Genomic DNA, 14,233 nt, shown 5'->3' with positions numbered 1-14,233 from the left:
ACCGATCTCTGATTCAAGTTCTTTTTTTCTATGGAGGGCACTGTAACTATCTCATGGTCAGAACATTGATCATGTTAGTAATTTAGTCTATATTATTTAGTTTCAAAAGAAAATTTCTCCTGAGTGAGAAGTTTCCATTTCTCATGAGTTAGAAATTTCCGGAGGGCGGCGGTGTTGAAGGGACCCGCTGGCGCTGGCCAAGATCCCGATCGATGGACGTGCCTGGTCGCTGGAGCCAGATCGCGCGTTGGCTTGGGGGCACCCCGGGGTTTTCCACAACAGTGCAGGATGGGGACTGAGCGTCGGGGCATGTCGCGGGTTCCGGTTGGGGGCTTAATCATATAACTGAATTATTATTGCTTGCTTTCTGACACTGTGACATTGAACACTAGAGCTGAATTGACTCTCTTCACAAGATTCACTTTGATACAACCATTTTCTTAATGACAGTCTTCATGTGAAGGTTTCAAGTGCTACATATAGGAGGAGGCAGGAGTGGCTGCAATCTTGCTACGAAATGACAGTTATGGAGCTTCTTTACCTAACATGGCCAAGAAGTCCGCAAAATCCAGTGAGCATAGAGTATAGCCGGTTGGATACATATCCGCAGAGTGCATGTAGTGTGTGTGTCAGATATACAGTGGAAAAACACCACAATGCAAGTGTCAGATCCTGTTCTTGATGCAATTTTGCGACTCTATTCTGGACTGTAAGCAATTGGTTGATGTTAAGCTGAAACTCGGATCAGTCTCGTGGCTCTTCTGTACCTATATGCCTAGATTATTTACTAATGGTATATGAACTATATCTTCCTATATAGGATGATCAATTGCCAGGAATAGAAAGACTATGGTTTTGATTTTTATCATGTTTTTGTGATTAGCTTCCTGGTAGACTGGACTTCCAGTTATCCGCTAGACTAAATAATTTCTAGCTATTTTTTAACTATTGATTAGTACACAGAGATGAATTATGTTGGTCTCAAAAAGCAACATATTTCTTGGATGCCTTGACTGTATGCATACTTGTGTTATATGTGATGCGCTCACGATATATGCTAGATGGTGTCTTCCTTTTTATAGCTTGATTAGATGCAACTATGGACGTTTAATACAACTAGACATGGTGGCGTGCTCCGCCGCGCCTGGCGAAAGAACTGTAGTTTGTGGGAGACTTCAGGTGGCCTGGTCCTTACAGCATCGTTGGTGGCCTGATTTTCTGTGTGGCTGGTAGCTTGTTTTTTTTTTTTCTGGGAACGGTCAAAATGAGTTGTATGCTGCTAGCTGTGGACGGGAAAATACATGGATGAACCCAAGTACATCTGCACCCACTTCGAAAGACACCTTTTTAAGTTCAAAAAAAAATTCTGAAAATTGTTGCACATGTACAACTTCACATTCTATGTGTGCGCCAAAAGTTTCGAATGATTTTTTTTTGTGTGCAAAAAAGACAAAAAACTGTCTCATGGAACAATATTTTCAACCATTGAAATTTGTCTTTTTTTTGTGGAGGCAAAATAAAATGATGTATTTTTACGAAAGTTTGTGTCGCGCACATATTTTTGCATAGATGTAGATGGGAAATTTTGTTTTGGAACTATTTATAACATTTAGAGGGCAGGCCTGGCGCAGCGGTGAAGTCCTCCCCACTTGTGCCAAGAGGTCCTGGGTTCGAACCAACCTCTCTGCATTGCACTTTGCAGGGGTAAGACTAGGTTCCTATAATCCCTCCCCAGACCCCACCTTGTGTGGGAGCTTCTATGCACTGGGTCTGTCCTTTTTTAACTATTTATAACATTTAAAAATGTGTTTAACATGCATTTCTAAGAGATGGGTGCATATACACCTAATAGGCGGTGGTGGATCGACACAAATAGGGGGAGGGGGGATCAGGGCAGAGAGCATGGCGGTTGGCGGGTACTCCTCCTTGGCGGTCCATGGGGAAATATGGGGTGAAGGAGATAGTGTGTCATGGTGAAGATGATATGGACATTGTTTGATTTTAAAGGAGAGGGTTCTAGCGAGCAATGTCCCGCTACGGCGGGAACCGAGCAGGAAGAGGAGGGTCCACTAAAAAAGAGAAGGGTCCATCGTGGGATGGTTATTTTTTTTATGTTGGGTCAGTGTGTTGAAGATAACATGGCGGACAACCATATTCCTCTCACACATATGGTCGGGATAGCATGGACTGTTCAAACGGTTGAATTTTGAGAAGCCCGCTAGGCAATCGTTTCACGTCCGAACATGGTCGGGCGTATGAGAGAGAAATGAGTGTCAGACTTGGAGACGACCCTTATCATTTGTTCAATTCATTTATATGCATCGTAGCCCGTAGCAACGCATGGGCACTCTGCTAGTAAGGATAACTATTCACTTTTACTTCTCTGTCTCCCGTCTCTCTTGTTTTTTTATGGTATCTCTTGCCGCTTTATTTAATTATGAAATGAAACTCGAAATCTCATCCGAAACAATGTCCAAAATGCAGTCTGGCAGGGAAGAGAGCCATACTTGAGAAAGTTCATCTTCCATTCCCACCTTAGCTAACCTATCAGCGGCGGCATTTGCACTACGTCGCACCCACTTAACCTCTTCCACAATCGGCCCCAGGGCAGACAGATTCTTCTCCTCATCATTTAGCATCGCAACGACTCGAGCCGAGTCGCTCTCCAGATGAAGTTGCGTTGCGCCCAAGCTCGTCGCCAGTTGTACAGCCGACTTGCAAGCGAGCAGCTCCACTCTCCCCGGATCAACCATCGCTCCGAGGAACTGGCAAGAAGCCGCTCTAAACGCGCCTTGATGATCACGCAGCACCACCCCCACGCCTCCTTTTTGCCTACACTTGCACAACGAGCCATCCACATTGGCCTTAGTCCATCCGTCCTCCGGAGTCTCCCAGGCTTGTTGCACCGTTGCTTCCCTTTGCCTCACCTCCTTCTTATGCTCCTCAGCCCATTCATTGAGATAAGTAGCTACCCTGGTTGATAATTCGTGAGGTTCAGTAATCTTGCGTCCATCTCTAGCATCATTTCTCGCTAGCCAAAGGGTATATACTGCCTGCACCATGACCGATCTCTCCAGCTCCTCCGCCTGAGCGAACCATTCCAGCAACCATTTCTCTAGCTTGCTCTGGGAATCAATGCTGCGTGGTGGGATTGCCACCGAGATTCCCAATTCCGAGCTAAGCCGTCTCCAAAAACACAGGGAGTGCAGGCACCCCCAAAATCTGTGGTATCCATCTTCCCGTCCACATGCTATGCAAAACACTCCAGCCTTGATACGCCGGCGCAGCAACTCTGCACCCGTGGCCAGGCCGTTCCTCATCAGTCGCCACATGTGAACTTTTGCCTTGCCTGGCGCTGCCGTGTCCCACATAGATAACCAGCCCCTGTGAGTAAAGGCAGACGAGGAGGCCCCGCTCGTCCGACCCTCGCTGCATTCAGGCTCATCCTCAGGTGATAGGCAGATCGCACTGTGAACTTCCCGTCCTTAGTGTTATTCCATGCTATATAGTCATTAACTCCCGGGCCGCCCACAGTGATCTGTTTTATATCCTCTGCATCATCCGGTGAGAACATATCCTCAATCCTACTATTATCCCATGCCGCACCTGTATGGTCTAGCAGGTCCAATACCTTCACCACTCCCAGTTGAAACACTGCGCCCAGTGGCTGCAAGCTTCCTTGGCGTGGAATCCATGGGTCATGGTGGATGTTCACGGACGAGCCATCTCCGATCCGCCAAATGATACCTTCTCGCAGCAGGCCACGCCCATGAAGGATGCTTCTGAAAGTGTATGATCCACCGGACGGACAAGTTGCACTCATAATTGAGCTTTCTTTAAAATATCTCCCACGAAGTATCCTAGCACAGAGGGAGTCCGATACCTGCAAGATCCTCCAGGCTTGCTTAGCCAATAATGCCTGGTTGAAAGCTTCATAGTCCCTGAAGCCCATACCTCCTGTACGTTTTGATTGGCACATTTTATCCCATGCGATCCAGTGCACTTTCCTTTCACCGTTTATTGCACCCATCAGAATTTTGAAGAGATTGAAGTCAATTTCCGGCACATCTTCTTTGATAGGTGAAAACAACTCATGGTGAAAGTTGGTGTTGCCTGTAGCCCAGACTTAACTAGTACTTCTCTTGCTTTCTTCGAGAGTCCTCGTCCTTTCCATCCCATTACCTTGCCTTTACAACTTTCCGTTAAGTATTTGAAAGTCCCATCCTTATTTCTCCCAACCAGTGTTGGTAGACCCAAACATATTTCACTGAGCGCCTCTTGTTCAATGCCAAAGGTGTGCTTCAGAATCTCCTTTTGCTGCTGTTCACAACCTTTCCCAAAGAAAGTTGAAGACTTTTGGAGGTTGATTTTTAGTCCCGATGCCACTTCATATCTAGCCAAGATGTTCTTTAGCACCTGAATATTTTCTGTCGAGCCCTGCATGAATACTATACTATCATCTGCAAACAGGAGATGTGTGACTTGGGGGCCAGTGCCCCCAAACCCCACCCCTTTTATACTTCCTTCTTCTTGAGCCTTCTTTAGCATAGCTGAGAATCCTTCAACACAGAACAAGAATAAATAGGGGATAGAGGATCCCCTTGTCTCAGCCCTCTGGATGGTAAAAAACATCTAGATAGCCCACCATTTAATTTCATCGTGAATCTGGCAGAGGTCACACATCTCATAACCATGGCGATCCAACCCTCGGCAAACCCAAGCTTTAACAGCATATGTTCAAGAAACATCCACTCCACTCTGTCATAAGCCTTCGTCATGTCAAGCTTAACTGCACATAAAGGCTTCTTTCGTCTCCGGGTTCTGATCGCATGCACGCACTCATATGCCACCAAAACATTGTCCGTTATAAGCCTGCCCGGTACAAAAGCGCTCTGTTCCTCGAAGATAAGCACAGGTAGAATAACCTTTAGCCTATTCGCAAGAACCTTCGCTGCCATTTTGTACAGAACATTACACAAACTGATTGGGCAGAATTGAGAAAGCAGCTCCGGTGAGTTGACCTTCGGAATCATCACAATCGTCGTTGCATTGAACGAATCTGGAGCAGCAACACCATCAAGAAATCCCTGACGGCCCGGCATACGTCCTCCCGTACCATCGGCCAGTGCCTTTGGTAGAAAAGCGCAGGTAACCCATCCGGACCCGGGGCCTTTGTTGGCCCCATCTGAAACAACGCCTCCTCAATCTCTACATCCGTCACTCTTTGCACTAGTTTTCATTCATCTGTTGCGTAACAGCCGGGTTAATTATCTCCAGAAGCTCCTGCGCTCCCTCTGATCCCTTGGAAGTAAACAACAGCTCATAGAAAGTCGTTGCCATTCCCCTCATTTCCTCGTCAACCATGCATTTCGTCCCATCGTCGCGTCGTAGGGCTCGTTGTCACACCCTAGCTAGTTCATGCATTAGAGTGTTGCATCATGTCTATTCTTTCATCAGAAACCTGAAATGGGGATGACAGAACCCCCAGCCCCCTCTGAAACCAACTAGGGTTTACTAAAAACTTTTTCAATGGACCTGAAATGCCCTTCTAAAATGCCCATCATTTTTGTCTTGGTTCAGAACCTCTGCCAAAAGTGGTGCACATTTTCCTAGGCCATCTTAGGGTCTTTGAATTAAATCATAGATATTTGAATTTGGGCATTTAAAATTATATAAAATATTTCAAATGCTCAAATATCTCCAAACTAAAATGTTTCATGTTGGAAATAATCCAACTATGGACCAGGAGTAGTTTGGTGATTTTAGGAGTTGCCTAAGTATTTTTAATAATTCAACAAAGTTGCAGAGGAATTAAAAAAAACAGAAAACAGGAGAAATAACAAAAAACTTACCTGGCGCCCAGCACCCGGCCCACCTGCCGGCCCAGCCCAGCGCCGCGCCAGCGAGCTGCTTGCCGGCCAGGCAGGCAGGCAGGTGCCCGACGGCGGCCGCAGCGTGCGCCACGCAGCTGGCCGTCGCCCTGCTTCACCTCCTCGCCTCGTTGCTGGATGGATGAACTCCACGCCGAGCCGTGAACCCCCAGGACACCTCCATTCTCCCCCAACTCCTCTCTCTCGCGCTCCCCCGCCATGGCCGACGCCATCGCCGCCACCCCCTCGCCGTAGCCACGCCCTCCGTCAACCCCACGCCGTGCCGTCGTGTCCAGGAGCTCCGCCACCCTCCTCTCCTTCGAGCAAGCCGAGCCCCGAGCGCTCGCAAGGCCCGAGCCCACCGCATCGACCTTGACCGAACCGCCGTCGCCGGAGATCCCCTTCAACGCCGCCGTCGCTCCGGCCCGTCCCCGGCCGCACCAAGTGCTTCGTCGAACTCCCCGTGAGCTTAACCATCTTCCCCTCCCTTCTTTTCTTGCTCCCGAGCTGTGTAGTGACCTCCCGAAGCTCAACCGCACCCACCGCCGCGGAGCTCGTCGCCGACATGCTCCCGATCACCCTCCGGCCACAACTTGGTGTCCATCATGCTCACCACGTCACATAGCACCTAACCAGCTACTCCCCGCACCTCACCGACCCCTCTAGCATCAAGTTCGCCCTTGGCCGAACTCCGGTGGCTGCCAAAGTCGTCGCCGGCGCCAACTCCGGCCACCCCGACCCCAACGGACTCCACCAAGAGCTGCGGCTCATCCTCAGCTCCACTCCGATGGCCTCCGCAACTCGTTTGGTTGCCGGAACGGCAAAAACCACTTCCGCCGCCGTGTCGGGCTCGCCGGCGGCTAAACGCCGGTGCAGACGACCTGGCTTTGACCGCGGGTGGGCCCTGGTTGACCCCGATGAGTCAATGACAGGTGGGGCCCAGCCCTGTTAACTAAATAGGGTTAGTTTTAATTAACTTTAAACTAAACTAATTACCCTGACACCCTGGACCCACAGTCAGGTTTGACCTGGACGTCTCCATTGACCCTGACGTCATTCTGACGCATGGCTGACGCAATAAATTAATTTCTGGATTTATTCTAATATAGGAAATTCCAGAATATAGTTTAAACTTCAAAAATTCATACCTTTTAATCTGTAACTCCAAATCAGACAAGTTATATATGAAAAATGATCAGAAAAATCCAATCTATCCATCTGTACTGTTTTCATGCATGATTAAACAAGTTAACTTGCTGTTTTATGCAGAACAAGATAAAACACTTTAAGGGGCCATGTATGAGTTTGAAATTTGAATCTTTGGTTCAAATTGGTTCAAACCCTTTGGGTCTTAGTTGCATTAGCCCAACACACTCATATTGCCATGTTTCATGCATGCATCATATTGTCGCACATTGTTTGGTGATGACTGTGTATCGGTGTTCTTTGCGGCAGGTTCTGCCTCCGAGGAGTACCGTGATTACCCTAACGAAGAACCATATCAGTGCATCGAACCATCAGGCAAGCAACCAACCATTTGATCATATCGATACAATCCCATGTTCTCGCTCCTGCTCTCATTTACTGCATTAAGACAACGCGTTTCAAACTGCTATGTGCTACGGTAGTTGAACCCATTTCCTCTGCATGACCTGTCATTGCCACAGTAACTAGATGAAACCCACTAGCATGTGTAGGAGTTGTTTGAGCCATATGTATGTGTTGTTCCTACCTTGCTATGCCTGCTATGCTTAGAGTCGTGTCAGGTCTGGTTCATCTGGGTGATGGGCTAGAGTGAAATGATTATGTCGGTAGTGAGGGTGGTGTGGTGAACACGATTTGGTAAAGGTATCGATGAGAGGCCATGTAGGAGTACATGGTGGGTTGTTTCATTGAAGCCGACCTTAAGCACTGAGATCTGTATGTGTGATTTAAGAATCAGCTACTACCATACATTGGGCCCGAAACCAATGGACCCTCTCGGCTTCTTATTCACCCTAGTTCTCTGTCCAGGAGTTGCAAGTAGTTTCTGGTGTTTGTAGCCTACTGGAGGCCGTGGACAGCGCTGACCGTAGGGGTGGGCTGTGATGCGGTAGGTACGTGGCACGGTGTACCGACTACCCGTTAGGTATCTCGGGAACCCTGTACACATCGTTCGGGGCCGTATGGGAAACCTCGGCCGGACTCCCTGCGGATGGAACCTGGATAGGCGATAAACCTGGATTAGAGACTTAGGTGATTAGGTAGGTCGTGGCCGACACCCACGTTGGGCTTCCGCTTGAAGGTTGCCGAGTACATGTCGTGTAAACGACGGTAAGTGGTGAGAGCGTGTATGAAGAAGTACACCCCTGCAGGGTTATCATGATCTATTCGAATAGCCGCGTCCGCGGTAAAGGACTACTTGGTTGCCTATACAGTTCATAGACAAGTAAATGGAAACTACTAAAAGCCTCAAGATAAGTGTGAGTGCCGAGGATGGCTCTTCCGTAGGAAGACGGAGGTGGATCCTCGGTAGTGTATTGAAGTGGTGAGTAGTGGACTCGTGTGCGCAAAACCATTTCAAGTTGGAGTCTCGTAGGATAGCCTAGCCAAGAGTCAAAGCTGGCTTGCTGCAATAACTCCACCAACCCTTCTTGATAATGTGCATGTATGTAGGATCTGATGTAAGTCTTGCTGAGTACCTTTGTACTCATGTTGCTATAATTTACATTTTTACAGAAGACGCTGCAACCCCTTCTGATGGGTTCTTCGTAGACGTTGACATCAATGAGTAGGCTAAGGCCCAGGTGGTGATCCTGAGCTTGTGAAGGACCACGTAGTATAGCTAGGCTTTCCAAGCCTCTTTTATTTTACTAGTTGTCTGTACTCAGACAAGTTACTTCCGCTGCTGGTTTGTATGACTGTATGACTTGAATGCTGGGTCGTGTGACCCGTACTTATGTGTATGTTATGTATGGCTCTCTGAGCCTTAAATAAAGTACTTGTGTCGTAGAGTCATGTTGTGATGCCTTGTTGTATTTGCACATATCGAGCATATTGTGTGTATGATTGAAATGCTTGGTATGTGTGGGATCTGACTATCTAGTTGTTTATCTTTAGTAGCCTCTCTTACCGGGAAATGTCTCCTAGTGTTACCACTGAGCCATGGTAGCTTGCTACTGCTCCGGAACACTTAGGCTGGCCGGCATGTGTCCTTCTTCGTTCCTGTGTCTGTCCCTTCGGGGAAATGTCACGCATTGAGTACCGGAGTCCTGTTAGCCCGCTACAGCCCGGTTTACCGGAGTCCTGCTAGCCCAGTGCTACAGCCCGGACCCACTTGCTGATGACCGACACGTTCGATGCTGGGTCATGGATGCCTGTCCCTGTAAGTCTGTGCCACTTTGGGTTTACGACTAGCCATGTCAGCCCGGGCTCCTTATCATATGGATGCTAGCGACACTATCATATACGTGAGCCAAAAGGCGCAAACGGTCCCGGGCAAAAGGTAAGACGACACCCGTGGGGATACCGTGCGTGAGGCCGCAAAGTGATATGAGGTGTTACATGCTAGATCGATGTGACATCGAGTCGGGGTCCTGACAGCGTTGGCATCAGAGCCGGACTGCCTGTAGGTTCTCCAAGCCAAACTGGTCGATGTTGAGTCTAGAAATTCTTTAGTTATATGTAGGGGAATTGTTTGTGGGTTGGAACGTAAGGCTCTTTTTACTCCTTTATCTTATGACATTCTGATCTGAGTCAGTCTATTCTTCCACCGGGGGTTAAGGAATTAGGATCTTTTCTCTCTATCAGGTTCACGTGTTACTAATCAGTAGTACCTTATAGGTTTGATGGATACAAGCCTAGTTCAGTTCTACTACCACATTATGTTGCTAGGATGGACCCAGAACTTTGATATGATGTTGTTGAGTGTGTATGAAATCCTTTGTCAAATGTCTCAAAATCCTTTTTGAGCATTTACAGCTGTTATGCTGTCGAAATTTTGCTAGAAATTCTAATGCCTTTGCATTATGGTTGTGCTTTCAGATGGCCACTCGCGACCTCAATCAAGTGGTTCGCCTGACTCGATGCCTAGATGTACCCGGCCATACTGCCATGTTGGTCAGGGTAATGACTGAGGCTGGATACCGTTGGTATCCTGAGTACACGGTCGAAGAGCAATTTCGAGACTTTAATCAAAGCCAGTATCTTTGCACTGTCAGGATATTTCCATCTTATCCTGGATCCACCGAGCCCCTTCACTGCTCCTATGGACTCGGGGTTACTATTGAGATGGCTGTGCAGGATGCCGCCTACTCTATGATGACCATCATGCGAGTCAGGACTGGCCTATTTCGGGACTCTGATTTCCGGTATATGCCAGCATCACTTCCGGGAGCACAAGGGTATCTCCAGGCTATCTATGCTGACCCCACTCAGGAGGATTCACGGACTCGCACCACTGCTGAGATGCTCGAGGATAAGGACCGTGAAAATCGGGCCTTGAGGCTAGAGCTTTTCAATACCCGTGCTGACCATTGGGCCACTTTGACTCGGTTTGCACCGGCTGTGCAAGCTGGATATTCGGATATGCGCGATCTCTATCCTGTGAGATCTGCTCTGCCAGACGTGATGGGTTGGCGTGATGTAGGAGGCATCACCCCACCTCGTGGTCCCCGCAGGCCACCGTCTGTTGGTCCAAGACCTCATCCTAGCCCCTATGGTCCACAAGCTCCGCGAGATCGTCTGTTCCCGGATGATCATGTTGAGCTTCCAGGCTATGGAGGTGACTTCTACGAGGACTACTACGGATCGGTCTGAGTTAGTGGTAGTATCACTAGTTCGTACTAGCTGTGTCGTCTATCGTCCTGCGTGACTCGTGGGATATGACCTAGTTTGTACCGCCTTCCGGAGGTGTAGAAAAATAATGTATAGGAGCTCGGAGTGCCTCCGATGTGATGTAATCTTCTTTCACCGTAATAGTACCTTGTTTGGTCTTGTACTAAACCTTGTATGGTGTGTATGACGATGGAATAAAAGAAGCAGTTTCTGTATCTACCATGTCATACGGATGATCATCTTGCATTCCGAGTTATTCCTTACATTCTGTATTCTATGTCGGAATCTTATCATTCTGACTAAATCATTGTCTTGTTTACCTAGGATGGTCAACACGCGCAATAACCCTGCTTCCCAAGAGCAGGCCGAAGGCAGTGAAGTCGGGAATGCAAACCTGCCTCACCCTCCTTCCCTAGCCGAAGTTATGCTGGAAGCCGAGAGAAACAAGCGGGAGACCAACCGTTTGTTGGAGCGTATTGAACAGAACACAGCACACCATCAGAGGAATAACTTGGTGTCACTCAGTGATTTCATCAAGTTACATCCACCCACGTTCCACCACTCCGTCGAGCCTCTCGACGCTGATGACTGGCTTCGCAGTATTTCTCACAAACTGCGTTCTGCGCTAGTAGCTGAGGCTGACAAGGTCACCTTTGCTGCATATCATCTTGAAGGCCCCGCCAGTCTATGGTGGGAGAATTATGGAGCTATGCGCCCAGCGGACCATGTCACTACTTGGGCTGAATTCAGCGAGGCTTTCCGTGAACATCACATTCCGGAGGGTCTCATGGACCGTAAACGTGAGGAATTTTGCAGTTTCACTCAAGGCCGACTCTCTGTGGATGCTTACAGCAGGGAGTTCGGTAACCTCGCACGATATGCAACTGAGGAAGTTTCTACTGATGCCAAGAAGCAAGCAAGGTTCCGTAAGGGACTTAGTCCTGAGCTTCGCCGCGACCTCCGTCTGCATGAGTGCACATCTTTTCAGAAGCTTGTTAACAAGGCCATCAGTGCTGAGACTGGTCAGACTGATTATGACGCAACACGCAAGCATGGCCGTGACATGGGTTCCTCATCCGGTGCTGGTCCTCAGAAGCGCCGCGTGTGGGTGCCTAACACTGCCCTGCCACCCAGGTTCACACCGAGGCCATCCTTCCAGGCGCCTCGCCCCGTTCAACAGTTTGCACCAGCCAAGCCCTATGGTGGTCCAACCAACAATGCTCCTCCACGCACCAGTTCCGTGACTTGTTTAAGTGTGGGGAATCTGGCCACTATATGCGCGAGTGTCCCCAGACCAACCCCAACCAATCTGCTAAAGCTGTTGGCCGTGGCAAGCCGACAGGGAAAGTGTTCTACGCCAAGCCGGCCACCGCTGCACGTGGCCATGTCAACTGTATCTCTGCCGAAGAAGCTCAAGAGGATCCCAACGTCGTTCTCGGTACGCTCCTTGTTAATTGCCACCCGGCATCTGTTCTTTTCGATACAGGAGCATCTCATTCATTTATATCCGAGAGCTATGCTCGTCTGCATAACACCACATTCTGTGAGATGCCCACCTCTATGGTAATTCAACTCCGGGATCCAAATGGCAAACCTCCAGGGTAAGTCATGGAAATGAAATCCAAGTCGACAGACTTGTTTTCCTTGCATCTTTGATAGCTCTCAAATCTTCAGATATTAATATCATCTTGGGTATGGACTGGATGTCAGCCCATCATGCCAAAATTGATTGCTTCTCTAGGACTGTTCAACTCACCCATCCTTCGGGGAAGATAGTCAATGTCTTGACCCGAATAGCCAAGCGACAGTTATATTCTCTTAACGCCAGCCCTTTGCCAGACCTTGAGGACGTTCCGGTAGTCCGTGACTTCCCGGATGTCTTCCCAGAGGAATTGCCAGGTGTTCCACCTGACAGGGATGTTGAGTTCGTAATAGACCTCATTCCAGGAACCGTCCCGATTGCTAGAAGACCCTATAAGATGGCACCACTAGAACTAGCCGAGCTTAAGAAACAACTCGATGAGTCCTTGAAAAAGGGTTTCATCCGACCTAGTTCATCTCCGTGGGCTTGCCCCGTCCTCTTCGTCAAGAAGAAGGATGGTACGGACCGGATGGTTGTAGATTATCGACCTGTCAATTTGGTCACAATCAAGAACAAATATCCGCTCCCCAGGATCAACGACCTGTATGATCAGCTCGCTGGATCCTCAGTCTTCTCCAAAATGGATTTGAGGTTGGGCTACCATCAAATCAAAATCAGGAACGGGGACATTCCTAAAACAGCCTTTGTTACTCGTTATGGCCAATACGAGTACACCGTCATGTCCTTCGGTTTAACCAACGCTCCAGCCACCTTTTCTCGGTTAATGAACTCAATCTTCATGGAGTATTTGGATAAATTCGTCGTGGTTTACCTCGATGATATACTCATCTACTCCAAGAACGAGGAAGAACATGCCGAACATCTAAGGCTAGTGTTGAAGAAACTTCGAGAGCATCGTCTTTATGCCAAATTTTCTAAATGTGAATTTTGGTTGTCAGAAGTGACCTATCTGGGTCATGTAATATCTGGTAAAGGTATTGCTGTTAACCCTGAGCGAGTTCAAGCCGTCCTTAATTGGACTCCACCTGAATCGGTCAAGCAAGTTCGGAGTTTTCTTGGCTTAGCGAGCTATTGCCGTCGCTTTGTCGAAAATTTCTCCAAAGTTGCTAAACCTCTAACCGAACTCCTCAAGAAAGATAAAAAGTTCGAATGGACTCCACAATGTGAGCACAGCTTTCAGGAACTGAAAAGACGCCTGACATCTGCTCCCGTACTGGTACCGCCAGATTTCTCTAAGGACTTTGTTATCTACTGCGACGCCTCGCGACAAGGACTAGGCTGTATTCTCATGCAAGATCGACACGTAATTGCTTACGCTTCACGGCAATTGCACCCACATGAGGAGAATTATCCTACTCATGATCTAGAGCTTGCAGCTGTAGTCTATGCACTTAAAACCTGGCGACATTACCTCCTCGGTAATCGTTGCGAAATATTCACTGATCACCAAAGTCTGAAGTACATCTTCACCCAACCGGATTTGAATCTCAGGCAAAGACGTTGGGTCGAGTTGATCACAGATTTCGACTTAGGAATAACTTACACCCCAGGGAAAGCCAACGTCATGGCTGATGCGCTAAGTCGTAAATCTTATTGTAACAACCTGATGTTACAACAAAGTCAACCACTTCTCCATGAGAAATTTCGGAAGCTTAACCTTCACATTGTTCCTCAAGGATTCCTTTCCACCATGGTGGCGAGACCTACCCTTATGGATCAGATCATCAAAGCACAGAAGGTAGATCCGGGAATTTCCCGCATCAAGAGAAACATCAAGAAAGGAGTTGCGAATTGTTTCTCCATTGATGATCAAGGGGTCGTATACTTCGGGAATCGGCTAGTGGTTCCCAAGGTGCGAAACCTGAGGCGATTGATCCTTAAGGAAGCTCATGAATCTCCTCTCACTATTCATCCCGGTAGCACTAAGATGTATCAGGACCTACGC

The sequence above is a fragment of the Triticum aestivum genome, chromosome 4A (assembly GCF_018294505.1).
Source record: "Triticum aestivum cultivar Chinese Spring chromosome 4A, IWGSC CS RefSeq v2.1, whole genome shotgun sequence".
NCBI classification, from domain to species: domain Eukaryota; kingdom Viridiplantae; phylum Streptophyta; class Magnoliopsida; order Poales; family Poaceae; genus Triticum; species Triticum aestivum.
This window is presented reverse-complemented; position numbering follows the sequence as displayed.